At 44.0% G+C, this 20974-nt stretch overlaps 1 protein-coding gene across 3 annotated transcripts in view; it reads left to right on the forward strand.

Annotated features, from left to right (window-relative positions):
* Window positions 1–949: 949 nt before the first annotated feature.
* BACH1 (BTB domain and CNC homolog 1) overlaps window positions 950–20974 on the forward strand; it is a 45987-nt gene continuing 25962 nt past the window's right edge. The window contains exon 1 of one of the 3 annotated variants that reach the window (XM_042457552.1): window positions 950–1076. The gene's annotated coding sequence lies outside the window, so the exon portion shown is untranslated. Of the gene's footprint in view, window positions 1077–6695; window positions 6830–20974 lie in introns of those variants that run through there. The other 2 variants (XM_042457554.1, XM_042457553.1) reach the window with 2 other exon arrangements.

A 20974-nucleotide genomic window follows, 5' to 3' on the forward strand; every position in this document is an offset into this window, starting at 1 on the left:
GTTGTCGTGTCTGCAGCTTCGGTGTGTGGGAGAAAGGAGTTCTCCAGCCTGCGCCAAACTGCACAGCAACTAGCAAGAGTTTTCTGCGGTGTGGGTTCCCGGCACAAAGCTTCAGCGTCTAGATTTCAGTTGGAAGATGCACCAACAATACCAAAACCAAATAGCAGTGTGGCACAGTGGTTTAAGCGTCAGACTACGGTCCTGGAGACCAGGTTCTGGTCACGCAGCTCAGCCATGGGTTTGCTGGGCAAGTCACGCTCTCTCAGCCTCAAGGAAAGGCCACGGGTAACCCACTCTGGAGGGGAAAAACGAACCAAGAAAACCTCAAGGCTGCTTTATTTATTATTTAATTTAAATATTTATTTATTCAATGTATTTATTATAGTAATATTAAACTTTATTTATATAGCGCTGTAGATTTACTTTTTATTTTTAAATATTAATTTACATAGCTATTTTAATGTACTGTATTATTTATTATTTAATTTACATATTTATTTATTTAATTTTTTATTTAATGAATTAATGTATTATTTATTTATTATTGAATATTATACTATTTACGTATTTAAAATATTTATTTTAATGTATTATTAATTACTGAATATTATTAATTAATTAATTAATATTAATATAATACTTATTTATTATTTATTTTATTATTTAATTCATTGTTATTTCCATCCCGCCTTTGTCTCAAAAAGGCCCACACCACAAAAGCCACGCCCACTGGAGCTTTAAACGCCCTCCCCTCAGCGCGAGGCCCCAACGGACGCTCTCCCGCGCGAGACCCGATCAACCCCTGGGTGGGGGCGAGAGCAACCAAGGGGACGCATGCGCGCCAGAGGAACGAGCGCAGGGTGGGTGGCTGTGGGGCGTGGCTCGCGGCGCGGAGTAAAGCGCTGACGTCATCTGCGCCCAGCGTCCAATGGGAGAGAGGAGTGGGTGGAGGAGGTTGGGATGGCGTCACCTGACCGTGGTGGGTCGGCGCAGCGCCCTGAGTATTCTCTGCCGAGCTGGCCCTCAGGAAAAGGGGCACGGGGCGGACGTCGTTGGGACGAAGTGGCGCGAGGCAGGTGAGCGGACTGGGGAGTCTCGCGACGGAGGAGGGAGGGGGTTTCCTCCGAGGGAGGAGACGGACGAGGAGGGAGTGCGAGTGCGCATGCGCACATCTGAGCCTGTTTGCCTTCACTCTGGGAGGGGGGCAGCATTGGGAGTCCACATTTTAAGGCTGTGGGAGGGCGGAGTGGGTCTCCCTAGGACCACTACAGAAACAACCCGCTTTGACTCCGCTTTTAACATCCCACTAGGGAATCCTGGGAACTGTAGTTCTCTGAGAGAGATTGAGCCTCCCCTGTCACAGAGCTCTGGTGCCACAGCAGACTACAGTTCCCAGGGTTCCCTAGCACTGAGCCAAAGGGCAGTTAAAGGGGTCTTAAAGTGGATTGTTTCTGCAGTGTAGATTGGGCTTGGCTCAGTGATTCTCCCTTTACCACAGAGGACAATATTCATGATAATAAATATCATTACAGTATTTAAAATAGTAAATATCATAGTACTAATAATAATAGCCAGGCAGAAAGTGTAGGCCATTCAAGGAAAAAATTGGGAGGACATTTCATAAAAAAGACTACTATAAATGTAAAGTCATTTCAAATAAATAATAATAATGTTTAGTTTTTTGGTGGGTTTTTCAGGCTTTTTAGAATTTTAGAAGAGTTTATTCAGGAATAAATTCTTCTAGGACGTGGCCACATTGCCCGAAAAACCCACACGAAACTATAGATGCCGGCCATGAAAGCCTTTGACTTCACAATAATAATACTGTTTGTTTATTTCTTACCTACCTCTCCCCATGGATGGAGGCGTGGAACAATGATAAACGACAGAAACACCACATCAGTTAGAACACGTGTGTTAAAATACACGTTGGTTTGAAAGGACAAATAAGATATAAACATATTAAAACGATCCACATTTAAAATTCACAGTTTAAAAATAATCTGGATAAGCCTAACAGAAGGCACTGGTCTTTAAAGCTGAATTTAAAAATTCAGACAGGCTTATACAGTTTATTTACAGCTATATTACATATTCTTCCTTATTTCTTGAAGGGGAAACGCAAACGGGGTGTTTAGTTAACAGGCTTCTTGGTCCTGCTCAAAATGGAGGACCTTTCGGAATTCTTTCCGGACAGGAGGTTGAAATGTAGGATCTGTCCTGGAAAAGGAGGACGTCCAATCACCCTGGATTCCACCAGGACACTGAGGAAACATATTCAGAGTGTGGGCCATAAAGTACGATAACATCCCAAATCCACAGAACAGTTGTACCTATATTTGGCCAACCCAAATGCAGGCCTCAGAGTAACATAATTTTCTATTATCTTTTTTCCCTCTTGTATGATTTTTAACAAGAGCAAGGCATTGTGGTTTGAGTGTTGGAATATGAATCTGAAGACCAGCATTCAAGTCTCAGCTTTGGCATTAAACCAGCTGGGTGATCTTGGGTGAGTCATCCTTTCTCTGCCTCAGAAGAAGGCAATGGCAAACTTCCTCTGAACAAATATTCCCTAGAAAACCACATGATAGGGGGTCACCTTAGGTTTGCCACAAGTCAGAAAGAACTTGAAGGCTCACAACAACAACAACAACAACGGATTTTTTAAACATCTTTGCTTGATGAAAAATGCAGTTGAATTTCAAAAGCTGGCATCATATATTTGATGCATTTTGATTGTCTGAATAAAGGTATCACTGTGTTGTGAATTTTGGATGTTATTGTACCAAAACCCCATTATAGGGTTGCCTTAAGTCACATGTGGCTTGAAGGCACAAAATGACGACGACAACAACAATAACAACGTCTTAATTATTTATATTATATCCTGCCTTTCTCCTGAGATGGGACCCAAAACACCATATAGTGCAGATCTGTGTAGCTGAAAATCAATCATAATATTAAAAATATTGGAAAACTGTTAAATAATCTATTCTGCAGTCAGACTATTCTGGCTGTAAAAAAGATTCATACTTTGGACTTTGAGAGTATGTGGCAGCTACTCCTGTCAGTTTGTGGTTTTGTGGGGGCTACATGTAAGACACCAGAGAAATTTCTTTGGGTGCATGGTAGGCCTTTAAGCTTATTGCACTAGCTGCAGTAAAGATTATTGTGATACCATAAGGACTCACATGCTTGTTTTGGTATAAAATTTTGTGGGCAGCAGCTACCTTCCACAAAAGTGGATGCCAAATAAAACATGTTAGCCTGTAAAGGCTGGTGTTGGACCTGAAAAGAATTTAATGGGAAGGAAGTATGGTTGTTGTTGGATGTGCAGCCATTGAGATAAAGCAGTAAAACTATAGGCGACCCCTGTTTCCCCATAAGCAGAGTGTTTGTAAGACTAAAGCTAAGCATACTTTTTCACACTTTCTCTTGGAGGCTGTAATTAAAAATAAACTTAAAGAGTTTGCTCCTAAATGCAGAATTAATTTTAAATTGTAAGGTGCACTAGGTGGTGTGTCCACAAAAAAAAAAGTGTTTAGGATTACAGCCAAGGGCTAATCGTAAACTGGAAGATGTATTTTTATTCTCTAATAATCACTCTAACTTAGTTGTGAAGGTGTTGAGATAGGATTTGTTGTTTTGTGCCTTCAAGTCATTTTTGACTTATGACATCCCTAAGGTGAACCTGTAATGGTGTTTTCTTGGCAGTGTTCTGAGGTGGTTTGCCTTTGCCTTCCTTTAAGGCTGAGAGAGTATGATTTGCCCAAGTTCACTCAGTGGGTTTCTATGACAGAGCAAGGATCTGAACTCTCCCAGTATCCTAGTCCAACACTCAAATCACTACATCATGTTGACTCCCTAGGATACAGAGAAAAAGCAAAATATGTATTCATTGTGTCTGAGTGGTGGGTAGACACTGAATCCAGCTGTCAGATATGACAGAAGCACATTATTTTTATGAGGTCTTGCTTCTGTCCTTTTGCTTATATTTCATTGAGATCTGTCATAGCATTATTACTAGCTTTAATTACAATTGACCCTCCATATCCACTGACTCTGCATCCATGGATTCAACCACCCATTGTTTGAAAATACCAGTAGTCATTCTCTCTCTTTCTCTCTCATGCACACACACACAAATCCAAAAAGCAAATCTTGAAGTTGCTGTTTTATGTAAGGGACCTCAATTTACCATACCACTGTATATAGTAGGACTTGAGCATCCACAGATTTTGATATGTTCTGGGAGGTGGGGTCCTGGATACAAACCCTGTGGATGTATTGTTTGTAGTGGTCATGTATGAAACATGGAGTTTAAAAAGGTTCTGCACAAGGTTGTACATTTTGTGTGTGGGGAGGGCAAGATAAAGTAATAAGCAATAGGGTGTGCCCTTTTCCTTCATTATAACTTATGTATTTGGTAGAGTGGCAGAAGGTTAGTTAAATTTCTGTCAAAATAGTTATATAATCAACTGCATTTCTTACCTCTTCCTCCCTCCCTGCTTCTGATGTGAATTTGTTCCTCCCTGAATGCTGCCAAATGGTACTGTAGACTCAATCTGTCCCATTTTAAGGGAAGTGACAAGGTCTGGTAACAAATATGAAACTTCAATTTAAAATCTAATGGAATATAATACTAGGCTTGTTTAAACTTTAGTTTAAACTTTAGTTTAGTGACCACTTATAGGCAAAATGAAAACTGGCCTGAATAGGTTTTGTAGTAAAGGATGACATTTGGCTACTGTAGTTTTGGTTGCTATAATGGTAGCTTCTTTGGGACTGTTATTATTCACTACTGTAAGATTTATGGGGCATGGTCTAATAATATAATATGTAAAGCACAGCGTAATTCTTCCAAATTGGTGCACATATTGTGTCTTTATGGAGCTTACAGTGTATCTTAAACCTGACCTGATGCACCTCCATTATTTATGAAAAGCCCACTAAGGTCCGAAACAGATGGCCCTGAAGAGCCGGCTTCACGCTACTCCTTTGAACCCTGGATCAGGGGTGCAGCAACCGCATGCCATGGCCCCAGTCCGGCTATTTGTTGCTTAAAAAGAGGTGCCAAAATGCTGTTCCCTGGTGGCACAGTGGTTAAATGCCTGTATTGCAGCCACTCACTCAAAACCACAAGGTTGCGAGTTCAAGACCAGCAAAAGGGGTCAAGTTTGATTCAGGCTTGCTTCCTTCCGAGGTCACTAAAATGAGTACCCAGATTGTTGGGGGCAAACTAGCTTACAGTTGTAAACCGCTTAGACACTGCTTAGGTGGTATGAAGCTGTATATAAATGAAGCTTGTTTGTTTGTTTTGAGCTGGCAAAAGGGTGTCCTTTCTACTGCTGCTGCAGCTTTGTAACACTCAAGTGGTGTGCGGCATCTAAACGCCACGGGGCCGGAGCACTGTGAAGCCAGGTGTGGCAGGTGGGTGGCTTCTGGGTGGTGTCTTGCCAGCATCCGAGCATGCGTCATGTGTATGTCACACCCCCATGCTGCCCACAAGGCAGCTTTTAGTACTGGTCTGTACTGGCCGTAAGTTCATTAGAATGTGTGCAGCTGGCTACTAGTGAATAGGTTTTTATTTCTAGTGGAAGACCCTGTTCTGCTATGAGCTCCATAGGTTCTGAGCATTTTTGAAAGGCTGAAAAATCAGCAAGTTCATGTTTTTGGGGGGAGTGTGTCTCAGGATCAAGAAAATACAAATGAATCTACCACATCCTGGTTCTTGAATGGTTCATATGGGCTTATATACTTTGGAGGTGTCTAGGCTGAAAATTTAGTGGTGGTGAGCACCAATTGTGGCTGGCTACCAAGGCTAGCCAAAATTCATAAATCCTTGAGTATAAGTGAGTGTAGAGTTCACTCTTGGAAGCAGTAGCCTGGATGTAAAAGCTACTGTGGGTGGCTTGGAAATAAATGCCACTGTAGGTAAAGGATGGGAGAGTTTGTTGAAGCATACACAGGTCTGGACTGTTAAAATAGTAACTCACCAAAGTATTAGTTGGATAGTTTGAAAAAAAGGTGACCACTGAACTGTGAAAGGAGAAAGATTTCTGGGAAGTATGAGACACTGAAGTGTGTGGAACATTCCCCTCCCACCAGGACTGGTTAAATGCACTTTGCAATGGACTATAATTCATTGACATAAGATTATGCACAGATACTATTTCCTTATCCATGCCATCTGAGTCAGGAAAAAAGAAGCACAGGATGATCTGTTGATTTGTTTTAAAGGAAGAGAAAGTTAGTATTATCATACTCTGTTTCTGTTGTAATGCCAGTATTGGAGTAATACTTGTATGTTTGTAAATATTAGTTGCTGGAAGTGGAAAGCAATTGCACATGAGACTCTCCATACTTCAACCTGGCATCAGTTGTAGGAGGTGGAGGAACTTGATGGAGGAAGTTTCGAATGTGCAGGTGAGGGAGGGAGGGAGGGAGAAATTCAGAATGTGTGGAAATTCTGAAGAAAAAACTGTCCCGCTCAGTCTCAAGCATGTTCATATTGTTGGAAGCAAGCTTGGGCCACATCTACACAGCTTGGAGTATTTGGCCCCAAACCTGCTCCGAATTCCCCCCATTACCTAGGCACTCCAAAGTGACACCAGGCCGCTCTTCACAGGCATGTCCTGCTGTGCTGCCTGCCACTGCCAGCCTGATTCACTCCCTCTGAAGTCAGAAAGTGGCTGGCTGGCTTGTTCTGACCTCAGAGGGAGTGACTTTCAGCAGTGGAGGGCAGGTGGCACAGTGGGATGCATTGTAAACAGCTGCCCACCGTTACTTCATAGGGCTCTGGATTTTCATGGAAGATCTTGAGAAAAAAGTGAGTTTTTAAAATTGATTTTTAAAATTGGTTTTTAAGGTGTAACGGGTTGGGTGCTGAACTGGCCATATATTGTCAATTGGGTACTGTGTTGTCTGGACTGATCACCAAAAGGATAGCGGAGGACATGCAGACACAGCCTGAGTTGCTTCTTAGTTAGCATGCTGAGTCTTGAGCCATCAGGCTATCATCGGATTTATAGCTGATAAATAATCTGGGAGGATACAGAATTTATTTTCATTACAGCCTAGCTAGCCAAGACATAGTGATATTTTTTGAAATTAGTTTTAATTCCTTGGAAATTCCTATATACAGTACTGTCTCTGCTGCGTAACTTTCTGTCATAAAATTATAACCAAATGGAGTCTGTATAGTTCAGAAATAAACATTTCAGCAAGAAAGGAGACAGGGCAGTTACAAATGAGAAGCATTAGCACCTTCCAGACTAATGCTTAGTTAGATAACTAACAATGCAGTCCTATGCATGTTTACTTGGAATTCCTGCTGAGTTCAATTTGTTACAATTATAATCTGCCTTCTTCACCTCATTTTTTCTTTTTTAGAATAGCCCTGTGAGTTAGCTCAGGCTAAGAGAGTAGGAGAGAGTCAGTGTGGTGTAGTGTTGGACTGTTATTCTGGAGAATAGGGCTTGAATCCCCATTCAGCCGTGAAAACCCACTGGGTGACCGAAAGACAAGTCACACTCTCTCAACCTCAAGCTTTAAAGGATGGCAGTGGCAATCCGCTGCTGAAGAAACCTTCCAAGAAACCCTGTGATGGATTTGCCTTAAAGTCACATAACTTGCAAATGACTTGAAGGTAAATACTATAACACCAAGAGAGTAGGACCTTTCCAAGGACCCCGCTGAAATTCATTGATGGGGGGGGGGGCTACCCAAATCCTAGGCCAATAATTTAAACTATAGTACTACAACTTATTTTTAATGAATGATGCATTTCTGTCTTTCATTTTAATGCAGCTATAAATATTAATGTTCATTTCTTAATGGTAAACTGGAGGTATGTTCCTAGGAACTGTCAAATAATTACATTTAGAACTGGCATTCTAGATTGCAGTATTGTATTTCAGTGGAATTTAGTATACTCACATAATTTTAAAAAATAAAAAAGGGGGGAAGGTGCCTGATGGGAACTCCGTTCATGCCCTGCCTTTGACCTGACCTGAACTGACCCTTTTCTTGCTACATTCTCTTCAGAGGAGCTTGGCCATTGCCTTCCACTGAGGCTGAGAGAGAGTGACCTGTCAGTTATGCGCATAAATTGTCAAAAATAAATGCTTTTGTATTGAAACTATTAATACTGTATTTGTTCTGAATAACCTAATGAAAAGGTGGCCAAGTTACTGATAGTAACTAATCCAGCACTGGCTAGGAGGCTACAAAGACTAAGTGTTCTTTCTCAGTAAAATGCTGCTTCATGCCATGTCAGCATAACATAATGACTCAGCAGCTCTTAACGATTGCAAGCACTCATCTGAAGCATATCTTTTCCTCCATGAAAGGAAAGGTGGTTGAGGTAGGGTTAGATGTGCAACTGTCATTAAAAAACCCACTGTGACTTGTTTATTTGAAGCGCTAGGCGTGCAATTTCCATAATAGAAAAACCAACATTTTCCATGTATTGGGCAAAGTACACAAAGGAAAATATTCTCATATTAAATTCAGTAGGCTAGTTAACATTCAGCAAATATTGCCCAAGATTGGATAACAGCATTTTCTGTGTTTCACAGAGAATTGCAATAGAGGTGATATTTTTCTTCCTGTACAATATTACATAACATGAACCATAAACAGCCAGATGGACTCTGTGGCCTTTGGCCATATAGAGATGTAAAAGTCAACAAATAAACAAGTGTTGCATTCAGTGTGATTGTTCTGGTTTTCATGGTGTCGTAATTCTATTTGCAGCTCTGGCAGTGCCCAACTATTCCAAAAGGGAAATATTGTGGAATTCCTGATCTCTGCATACATCATGTATATTTAAGTGTGTTCTGAGCAATCGGTTTCTAGCTTTTAAACTAGTTTTCATCTGCTTGAATTGATTCCCTGAAGGTTTTCTGTGCATGTGTCCGACACAGTTAACAAAGAATCTTTCAAGATTTATATACTGAGTCTAAAGAATTAATGTGTACATACAGGATGATTATTTTTAAAATTGCCACTACAGTATATGCCATAGAATTACACTGCATGTTGTCAACACTATTACAAGTGACTGGGTGGGGGACTGGTCTTCTGTTTATAGAGCTGCAAAGATGATGTGTAAAAACTCTTTAAAGCTGGCAGTTTAGAGGCTTCATTCATTCAGTATGAAAGAAACATTTTATCTATTTTGCTTTAAGAAGCAAAATCAGTAGATATGTCACTTTGTGATAGTTTGATTCTCATTCTAATGTTAACAGCTGGGGTTTTGTCCCTTGTTCTCAGTCACTATTTTCACTGGTAATATCAGTCTTGCCATGAAAGATCTTTAATAAAACAATAAAAGCTTTTTCTTACTTTATTTTAGAAGTACAGTAGTAATCGTTGTTGTTATTTACTTATATCCTGCCTTCTTCCTGATATAGGGGCTCAGTTAAAACTTTTTTTTCTGATGATATATTGTAAAGGTGTAGGTATTCAAGATATACTAAGATGAGGCATTGAATGCCCTTTTCATTTATTTTGGTGTTTATCCTTTTTTTTTCTTTTTGGTCTCAAGAACTCTAGTCATTGAATATTGTATTGACTTGATCTTATATTACAGTATTTATGAATTATTCTTAGTGTCTGTTTCATCATGTCTCTGTGTGTCTGCCTCAAGTTGCCTGTCGATTTAAGGAGACCTCATGAATTTTACAGAGTTTTCTTATGCAAGAAATTCTCAGGTATTTTGCTATTGCCTTCCTCTTAAATTTGTGTGCAGATGTTCATTCAAGTCACCCATCAACTTCTGGCGACCATATGAATTTCATAGGGTTTTCTTAAGCAAGGGATACTCAGAGATGGTTTTTCCAGTTCCTGCCTCTGAAATATAGCCTGCAACATCTAATATTCATTAAATATATCTGTGTTTTAATCTCCTGTGATCTGCATAAGAGTAAGATTTTTTTTAAAAGAAGAAAACTCCTGAGAATTGGAAATTCAAGAAAAGCAGTTAGGATAGTTGACAATCCTTGCATGGGAAGCCCAGTTGGAAGTATATACATCTCCCTATATAATCTGCCCTGCACTCTTAGAACATCGGGTAAGAACCTATTGGAGATAGCAACCTCTAAGTATGTTGCTACTTCGCAAAGAGCATTTTCACCATCAGCTCCGAGACTTTGGAACAGTCTCCCTGAGGAGATCCGCTCGGCGACCTCATTAGAAACATTTAGAAAAGTGATTAAAACCGAGCTTTTTAGCCAAGCATACCCCACCTGATATGAATACCCCCCTGATATGAATGACTTGCCCTGTCTGTGTATGATCCCTGCCTTGTTTGTTGATGCTAATGTTACTGTATGATGTTGTGTATTTTATTGTTTTTAGCTGCTGTTAATTGAATTTTTATGTAAACACTTTGTGCTTTTTTAGTCTGTAACCCCGCTTCGATCCACCAGGAGAGGCGGGAAAACATAAATACATTTTCTTCTTCTTCTTCTTCTTCTTCTTCTTCTTATTATTATTATTATGTAGGCAACCATTCTCATGGTAACCAGACAGTGTTTTCCTCAGGGTGCTGCCTGATCTCTCTTTGATGGAGGATGGTATCCTGAAGCCCTTCCCTTGCTGTATATGTGAGGGTAAAAGATGATTATTGTGATGTAAATGCACAAATGGGAATAGTTGTTGAAAGCCATAATTTGGGAAGGAAAAAGGGTTTGTTTCATAAGGGCATGGGGTTACACACTTGCTGTGAATTTTGTTCTCATTTGGTTGATCTGGAGTGTACCTACACAACATCAATAGCCGTTTAATACCACTTAAATTGTCATGGCTCCATTTTTGGATCATGCAGTCTGTGGTTTCATATAGTGTCAAGAATTTCAAAGAGCTCTAGTGTTCTTCTCTGAATTAAATACCTCACCAGACACAAATCCCAGGATTGCCTTGAATGGTACCATGACAGTCAAAGTGGTGTCACACTTACAACTATGGCCTTGTCTGCACTGCATGAATAACACAGTTTGACACCACTTAACTGCCATGGCTCCATGCTGTGGAATTCTAGGAATTATAGCTTTGTGAAGTAGTTAGCCACCTCTGTCAGAGAAGTTTGGTACCACAGCAAACTACAAATCCCAGGACCCCAAAGCATGTAGCCATGGCAGTTAAAACAGTGTTACACTGCATTATATCTGCAGTGCAAATGTAGTCTTATGTCATACAGATGTGCTGTACATTTCTCTGAGTAAATATATTTATTGCTTCACTTAATTCCTGTTTTTGTATCTTTTTTGGCTCCTGAGAAGTGAGATTGTTGTGCCTTGTTGCTCTGAGTGAATATATTTTATTTATTTATTAGAATCCAGTGCCCACCCATGATGAAATTTCAATTTCTCCCAAATGGGCTAACCTGCTGACATCCAGTGCCACCACAACTTGTATGGGATCTGTTTCTCCTAATATATTAGGTCACATAGTGGCAACAATCAGTAAATATATTGGGACAACCATTGTTTATACTATAGGAGAATGAAAATTGATCCCAGGGACTAAAATTTTCCATTCTAGTGTGCTTGAAGGCTAAATAACATTTGAAATTTTAGTAGTATCTAAGAAAGAATGTGTTTCCAAAGTTGGCAGCAACAGATGTCCAGAAGTTGTAATGGTCTGCTTCCTCTTTATTTTTCTTTACAACTTTTTAAGGAGCTCGAATAATATTGTAGCCCATACATTTAAATAAATAGCCATTCTCCTATTTCCTCTCCAGAGCTGTTTGTTAAGGTTCAGGTTACATTTCTACAGATTCACTTGGGCAACACAGTTGCACAATTGGTTCTTCGTCAGCAGAATTTATTTATCTGGGATGATGCACAAGGAAGAAATGACTCAACTGAAACTTCTAGTTTAGCTTCATTGTGTGCTTAGGCAGCAAATTTATCATGTAAATTGATTATATGAGATGGAGGCAGGTGATAGGAAAATACTTGCTGTTTTTTATGATAATGTTTTTAAAAAGCTGAAATTAGAGTTGTCAAGCAACATCTAGACTTGAGAGACAGGGCCACACATGCTTGATACTGCTGGCCTTTATGTTAGCTAGATACTAAAAGTTTGATATCTAAGGCCTAAGCTGCACTGCAGGAATAATTCACTTTGACAGCGCTTTAACTGTCATGGCTCAATGCTGTGGAATTCTGGGAACCGTAGTTTTGTGAGACATTTAGCTTTCTCTGCAGGGACGTAGCCAGGATTTTGAGAAGGGGGGGGGGGTCCAGACTAAGTGCCACCATTTTGAAGGGCTGAAAGCCCCCACCCCCAAGTTTGTCCTTGGAGTGAAGGGAAGGGGAGGAAAAAGAGAAAAGAGGGCTTGCTCCCTGACATCCTCCTCTCAGGGCTCCTGCTGCCCTGGTGCCTTCCTGTCAGAACTCCAAAGCCAATAACTAATCAATATTCCCATCCACTGTAGTTACTGTTCATATTATTGTTGTAATGGCTTAAAACTGTAGTTCTGCCAGCTTGCTTTGCTAAGGGGGGTTGGGATGCTTTGGCGGGATAGCTGCATAGGTTTGGAATGCACTGTTTAATTAGTAGGAGACATCTGCAGAGCTTCTCCAAGGCCAACCTGCTTTCTCTAGCCTGGGAAGCAAACAGGAGGGAGAGATGTGGGGAGTAGAAGGCGGGAGAGGAAAAAAGGTGGGGGCCAGCCAAGAGTGCTTTTAACTCGAGGCTTGAGATTTGTGTTTCAGAGTTCACTAAAAAGTCTGTCTGATCACTTTCATTCATATCTCAATAAACTTCACTGCTTTTAAGCAAGTTGCTGTTGGAGATTATTGGTGAAGGTTGTTGGATCTTACAGTTAGTGAACTCTGCTGTAATCTCTTTGTCATCATGACTGAGGTGAAGGTGCAAGTTGAACCATCCGATCTGGAGATCGAGGTGGTGAAGGAAACCGAGGCCCTCGGGACTGAGGGAAAAGGCGGCGTCGAGGGACGCCAGGGAGCCAGGCCCAAGACAGGGACCGGCGCTGAGGAACAACCAGAGGACTGGTGGTATTTGCCAGCGGGGACCGGAAGACACCGGTGCCGGGCTGGCAGACTGACGGCCTGGGACCAAGGACTGGGGGAAGCTATGTGGCAAAGCCCCGGAGCTGAGGACTTATCGGAAGAGGTGGCAGGAGTCAAAGACGACATCCGCCAACTGAAGGAGATGATGGCCACCCTGATGCCCAAAGAAGGGAAGAAACCGAGCCAGGAGGCCCGGAAGGCACCCGTCGCCACCGCCGCCAGAGCAGCCCGCCAGCTGGACCTGGAGGAGGACGCCGACTCGGAGGTGGAGGACGAGGATGACCATGACTCCAGGTCGCCCTCTCGTCGGAGAGGAGCGGGGGGAACCTCACGTATTCGCCGTGGGGAAGCAGAGGCACTGCGGGAGCTGCTGGCTGGTAAGCTGGAGGCTAAGTTCAACGGAGACCCGGAGCAGCTTCCCTTCTTCCTCGCGCAGGTGGCGGGACACATGCGGGCGAGAGGGGACTACTTCCCGGATGAAGCCGAGAAGGTGAGATGTGTGGCCGGCCGACTGGAGGGCCAAGCGGCTCAGTGGCTGGTGCAGCTGTATGATTGTGGGGCTCCTGAGCTGCGGTCCCTGGATGCCTTCATGACAGCACTTCGTGCCCGGTTCGAGGACCCGTTCCGCGTGGATCGGGCCAAAGCCAAGTTCGCCACCCTGCAGCAGGGGAGCCGATCCGTGGCCGAATACGTGCTGGAATTCCGGAGCGTGGCCTCCAATATACCGGACTATCCGGGCCCAATGATGGCACGCCAGTTCCAGGATGGACTTCGGGCCGACCTGCTGGAATGGATCCTGATGAAGGAATCGCCCACAGATCTACAGGATTGGATTCGGTGCGCCGGAGAGGCGGAGGCAACACGGGAACGGATCAAGCTGGCCAAGCAGCGAGCGGCTTTCCAGCAGGGGAAGGCGGCAGCGACCCCAGGCCGAGACGGCAAGCTCAAGACCGCAGCGGAGGTGGAGAAACAACGCCGGATGAGACTCGGCCTCTGCCTGGGATGCGGGAAAAGGGGCCACATGATTGCAGCATGCCCTGACAGGGCCCCCCTGAAAAAGGCTACCAAGGCAGGGCCGGCAGGTGCCGGGGGTCCAGGGAAAGGGGCCGCCGGGCAGGCTGTTGCCCCGGCAGGGACCGAAGGCGAGCACCCTGCTGGACCGGCTCAGGACCAAGCTGTGCCAGACTTGGTGAGTGGAGGGATTTCCATTTACTACTTGGAAGTTAAATTGGGGCACAAGATAAAAGGGACTACAGAGCCGATGCTGGCGGCTCTGGACTCGGGGTGTACTCGATGTCTGATTAGTGAAAGACTGGTGCAATCGCTCCAAATAAAGCAGGAGCCTTTGCTGGAAGCCATCCCCTTCCTGCAGATGGATGGGACAGTCATGGGGGGAAAGCCCAGCAGTTACCAGACTGAGAAACTTGTCCTTCAGGTTTCGGGACATTGGGAAACCCTTCGGTTTGTGGTGGGGCCCACCAGGGGTTGCGACTTGGTGCTGGGAATAGACTGGTTGGCTTTTCATAACCCCTACATTAACTGGAGAACCAAGCAGTTAGTGTTCAATGACCCGGGGTGTAGCCTGCATGTGGCGCCTGCTGGAAAAGTGGGGGGGGAGCCGCACCGAGCCACGGCAGTGACTGTCTATGGCCCTTTCCCAGCTGCGGCAGTAAACAGGCTACAGGAGGTGGGAAGTTTCCCAGAGGTCTATAAGGACTTGAGAGCAGTATTTGAAGAAACTGAGTGTGACCTCTTGCCGCCCCACCGGGACACGGACTGTGCAATCGAACTGACCCCAGGGGCCCCTCTCCCCAAACCCAAACTGTACTCAATGACCCCAAGGGAGATGGAGACACTGAAGGAGTTTGTTAACAAAAATCTGGCTAGAGGCTTCATCCGACCCTCCAGCTCACCTTTCGGGGCGCCAGTGTTCTTCAGGGAAAAGAAGGATGGGTCCCTGCGGCTGGTAACAGACTATAAGAACTTGAATGCTATCAGCACCTGTAGCAAGTATCCCCTTCCATTGATGAAGGACATGCTGAGCAGGTTGGCCACGGGGAAGATTTTTACTAAATTAGACTTGAGAGATGCTTACTTTCGAGTAAGGATAAAAAAAGGGGATGAGTACAAAACAGCCTTCCACTGCCCCTTAGGGGCTTTTGAGTACTTAGTCCTCCCTTTTGGACTTTCTGGAGGACCTTCTTGTTTTATGCAGCTGATCCATGAAGTACTGCAAGACCTGTTGTACGAAGGGGTGCTGGTGTACTTGGATGACATCCTTATTTACTCCCCAGACCTGCTCAGCCATATAAAATTGGTGCGCAAAGTGTTGCAAAGACTATTGGATAACAAACTGTATGTTAAACTGTCTAAATGTGAATTCCATACTGATAGCTTGGAGTTCTTGGGTTATAGAGTATCCACCAGGGGACTGCAGATGGACCCACACAAGGTCCAAGATGTCATGAATTGGCCGCAACCAAAAAACCCGCAAACAGGTGCAAAGGTTTCTAGGGTTTGCCAATTTTTACAGACAGTTCATTCCCAATTTTGCTCAAATTGCATTACCCATCACCAACCTATTGAAAACAAAGGTGGGGGAATCTGGGGATCCGGCAAGTGCTGGGGAACAGGCAGCCCGAATGAAACCCTCTTATAAAGTAAACTGGACCAGGGAGTGCACCGAGGCCTTTGTACAGTTAAAGAAGTTGTTCAGCACTGAGCCGGTGTTGAAACACCCAGACCCAGAACAACCTTTTGTGGTGCAGGTGGACGCATCAGATGATGCCGTGGGGGCAGTATTGATGCAGAGAGACAATGAAGGCAAACTGAGGCCTTGCGCCTACTTGTCTAAGCGCTTTGATTCAACCCAACAGGGTTGGCCATGCTGGGAGCGGGAAGCCTATGCCATTAAGAGAGCGTTGGAGGTGTGGAGGCAATTCTTGGAGGGGGCTCCCCACCCATTTGAGGTGTGGACCGATCACCGAAATTTAGAGGCCCTGCAAACCCCCAAACAATTGACTCCCAAACAGAGACGGTGGGCAAAAGAATTTTACAAGTTCAATTTCACTATAAAATTCTTTCCTGGCAAAGACAATGTGCTTGCGGATGGCTTGTCCCGAATGCATGGCCGGGGACAACAGGAACGGGGGGAGCTACAGACTCTGTTCTCTTCCAAACAATTGGGGCTAGGTGTGACCACTCGCTCCCAGACCAAAAAAGAACAGGAGACTCGCTTAGAAACCCTAGACCCCATGGTGAGGGAAATTTTGGAGAAATATGAGACTGATGAGGAATTGGCAAGTCTAAAGACTGAACTCCAATGCTCAGAACAGGGGGTCTGGACCAAAGATGGGAAAATCTATGTACCTGGAGTCTGCAGGGCGAAAGTGCTTGAACTTTGTCATGATGTCAAAGCGGCAGGACATTGGGGGTTCGTTAAAACATGGGTGACCCTGAGTTCAAAATACTGGTGGCCCAAAGCTCGTAAGGAGGTTGAAGCATATGTACAGGGGTGTTCAATCTGTGCCAGAGCCAAACCTCACACAGGCAAGCCCAGCGGCCTATTACAACCTGTAGAGACTCCATCTAGACCTTGGCAACACATTGCAATGGACTTTATTACGGACTTGCCAGAAAGCAAAGGCAAAGACACCATTTGGGTTGTTACAGACTTGTTTTCCAAACAGGTACACTATGTGGGTTGCAAGGGGGTCCCCTCTGCATCCAAACTGGCTGACCTTTTCATGGAAAATATATACAAGTTACATTGTTTGCCAGACAAGATTCTGTCTGACCGCGGATCATCTTTCACTTCAAAATTTTGGAGGTGTTTGCAGGACAAGTTGGGGGTGCAATTGGCGTTTAGCTCAGCTTTTCACCCCCAAACGGACGGTCAGACGGAAAGGGTTAATCGGTCCCTGGAGGCCTATTTAAGGTGCTATGTCAATTACCTACAAGACAACTGGATGGACTTGCTACCCCATGCTGAGGTGGCATTTAACGTATCTAGTCATGCCAGCATTGGAATGTCTCCTTTTCAAGTGGTGTTTGGCTATGAGCCTAGGGTTATCCCCTCGCTATCCCCTGAGCCAAAGGATCCTGTGCCAGTGGGAAAGTGGAGCCAACTACTGCGGGACAGTTGGCCTAAAATTGAGGAGGCTTTGAAGCAGGCCAAATTGGACTACAAGCGCTTTGCTGATCAGCACAGGAAGCCTGGTTGGGACATCCAGGAGGGAGACTGGGTGTTTCTGTCCACCAAGAACTTAAAGTGTAGAGTGCCTTGCAAAAAATTAGGCCCCAAGTTTGTGGGTCCTTTTGCTGTAAAAACCCAAATGCGCGGGGAGCTCTGGCTGAAGCAGGAGCAGCAACCAGGGCATGGTCCCTGGGGGGGGGGGGGGTCCTGCCTCATCCTCTGCGCTCTGGGGGGCAACCTGAATGTGGAGGGGGGCAGGGAAGGGAGAGGAAGAGAGAGTACGCCAAATAGAGCAAAAGAGGGAGAGAGAGAAACCACAGCCACACCTAGACTTCAATCTACTTCCTCAGATGCTTTTAGATGCAATAATAATTATAACATGTAGAGAGATCTTGCAGCACCTTTGGGACTCACTGAAAGAAAGAGATTGACGGCATGAGCTTTTGAAGACAGTCTACTTCTTCAGATGCATTTAGATGCAACAACAACAATATGTAGAGAGATCTTGTAGCCCCTTTGAGACTAACTGAAAGAAACACATTGGCAGCATGAGTTTTCCTAGATGTCAGGTTTCCTAGCATTTTCCTCAGATGCATTTAGATCCAATAATAATAATAATAATAATAATAATAAGAAGAAGAAGAAGAAGAAGAAGAGAGATCTTGCAGCACTTTTGAGACTCACTGAAAGAAAGAAATTGGAGCATGAGCTTTCCTAGACTTCAGTCTACTTCCTCAAGTGCATTTGTGGCTTGCAAAAGATCACCCAGTGGCTTTGTATGGTCCAGTTGGGAATCAAACCCTGGACTCCAGAGTCATAGTACTCCAGTGATCAAACCACTATGGAGTAGGAGAATTAAATAGGGCAGCTATGGGCCATTTGTGGCCATGGGTCATTGTTTTGTGGTCCTCCCATCCATCCTCCCCAATTCCAAAATAATAATAATAATAATTATTATTATTATTATTATTATTATTTCCCAACATTTATATCCTGCCTTTCTTTCAAAGTGGGACCCAAGGCGGCTAACAACACATAGAAAACACATTAAAACAACAATGAAAATCGTAAAAAATACATTTAAAAATTACAAATATAAAATATAAAATACAAATATAAAATTCCAGAGGTTAAAATCAGCCAAACCCATGCATCAAGAGGGTGGTGAAATGAGGAGGGGGTCTTTGGCTAAGAGAGAGGAGAGAAGGAGTGAAAGACACTCTGTACATGCTCAGATACCCACTGATTCTAAGACAGCATTGAAACAATAATTCTGAGGTTCAGAGGCTTGGTGGCCTTCTCTTCAACACAAGCAAGGTCCCTTCCAGAAAGAAAATGGAGAGGGGTGGGGAGTGGGTTTAACTCATGGATAGAGGTCCCACTGGGTGACCATGGGCAAGTCACACTCTCTCAGCCCCAGAGAAGCACCCTCTGGAAAAATTTGCCAAGAAAACCCCATGATAAATTTGCCTTAGGGTTGCCATGAGTCAGAACCAACTTGCAAATAGCATCAGCAAAAGAGCTCCAAAGCTGCATCCACACTGCAGAAATAGTGCAGTTTGAAAACACTTTAACTGACTGGCTCCATGCTATGGGATCCTGGGATTTGTAGTTTTGGGAGCTATTTAGCCATCTCTGCCAGCCACAAGAATCTGAAGTGCAATTCCCAGATCTCCTCATCATTTCATCATTTATTTCATTTCTGTGCCACCTTTTCCCCCAGAAAAGGACCCAAGGCAGTTTGGTTTTTATGGTTGACACCACTTTAACTTCCATTATAGTTCTGTGCTATGGAATCTTGGGATTTGTAGTTTTGAGGAGCTGTTTAGCCATCTCTGTCAGGTGCCACAACAAACTTCAAATCCCAGCATTCCACAGCATGGAGCCAAGGGTAGTTAAAGTGGCATCAAAATGGATTATTTCTTTAGTGCAGATGTAAACAGAGTCCTTCCTCTCAAGCTGTTCACATCAGATAAATTCAGATTGATAAAGTAAAGTGCAGCTGCTCAAGCAATTAGCGGCAGCCACTCTGTTCATGCTCAGAGACACTCTGTTCATATTCTGAGACACTCAGAGGGGGGCAAAAAAGGAGCTACTTGAGGATGAGCTTATGAAACATGAATGGGTTTAATGGTTGGACTCAAGTAGCTTCAATATATACCATTTTATATATATATAAACATACCAAACTCCAAAATACATCTAGTCCTCAGCAGTTTGGATAAGGGAGATTCAACCTGTAGTTGATTGTTGTTATTAGAAGTCACCTTTTCTTTCTTTGATATTTCCTTTTAGAGCCTTCCTTCTCCCTTCCTTCCTTTTTCTTCCTTCCTTCCTTCTCCTTCCTTCCTTCCTTCTTTCTTTCCTTTCTCTTCCTTCCTTCCTTTAGTTCTCCCTACCCTCGTTTTTCCTTCCTTTTTTCTGTGTGTCTTCCTTCCCTCTTCTTCTTCCTCCTCCTCCTCCTCTCCTCCGGACGGAGAACCGTTTTTGGCAAAAGGCCCAGAGGAGGAGGGAGAAGGAAAGAGGGGCAAAGATGTTGCTGGGAGGGAGACCAGCCCTCTCCCCTCCCTCTCTCTCTCCTGAGTCCGCTCCGACGGAAGGAGGAAGCAGGAGGAAGGAGCTTGAACAACAGGCACTGCCCCCACCTCAAGGCTCCCTCCCTCCCTCTCTGAGCCTCCCTCTCCCTGAGACTTTTCCCCCCTTTCACTCTCTATCCAAGTCCCTGCTTTTGATGGAGAGGAGAGGGAGGAAGGAGCTTGATAGGGGGGGGGGTCCTGAGGAGGAGGAGTGGAAGCCGGACTCTGAAGGAACCGAAAGGGAAAGAGTCACAGGGACTCCCTCCCTCCCTCTCTCTCTCTGAGCTTGGTGTTCAAGCTCCTTCCTCCTCCCTCCTCCCTCCCCCCCTCCATTAAAGCCACAGAGCAGAGGGAAAAGAGGAACTTTTGTTTTCTCTTTCCACTGTTCCTTCGCCGTGGTTTTAATGGAGGGGAGGGGGGAGGAAGGAGCTTGAATACCCCCAGGGCCTGATTGGGGGGGGGTTCTGACACCCCAAACCCCCCCCCCCCCCGGCTACGTCCTTGTTCTCTGCCACAGAGCTCTGTGCCACAAAAAAACCTGCAAATTCAATAGCATTGAGCCATGGCAGTTAAAGTGGTGTCAAGCTGCATTATTTCTCTAGTGCAGATTAGATCTAATTGAGCAGAATGAGACATGGAACACCATAGCACTCAGCTCATGGTGTTCTCTTACTCACACCTTTGCGACACCCCCAGATTTTCATTACCTAACTCAGTGTGGCACTTAAGCTGTGCTCCTGTTTGTGTGCAGAAGTAGATCTGTACCGCAACAAGGAAGGATGTAAAAACACTGCTTTGTTTGAAATAGCCTAATCGGTATACAGTCGACCCTTGTTATACGCTGGGGTTTGGTTCCAAGATCCCCCGTGTATAACAAAATCCGTGTATGCTCAAGTCCCATTAAGTATAGTGGCATAGCAAAATGGTGTCCCTAATAAAAAATGGAACATCAAGGTAAATTTATACTTTTTTGGAACATTTTCAAACCGTGTATGCTTAAATCCGTGTATAAAAAATCCGTGTATAAGAAGGGCCGACTGTAGTGGATATTGTAATTTGTTGTATTTTATTGTTGTAACCCGCCCGGATTCTTCGTGATTGGGCGGGCTAGAAATAAATCTATTATTATTATTATTATTATTATTATTATTAAAATCCTT

Source organism: Sceloporus undulatus, chromosome 3, assembly GCF_019175285.1.
Source record: "Sceloporus undulatus isolate JIND9_A2432 ecotype Alabama chromosome 3, SceUnd_v1.1, whole genome shotgun sequence".
NCBI classification, from domain to species: Eukaryota; Metazoa; Chordata; class Lepidosauria; order Squamata; family Phrynosomatidae; genus Sceloporus; species Sceloporus undulatus.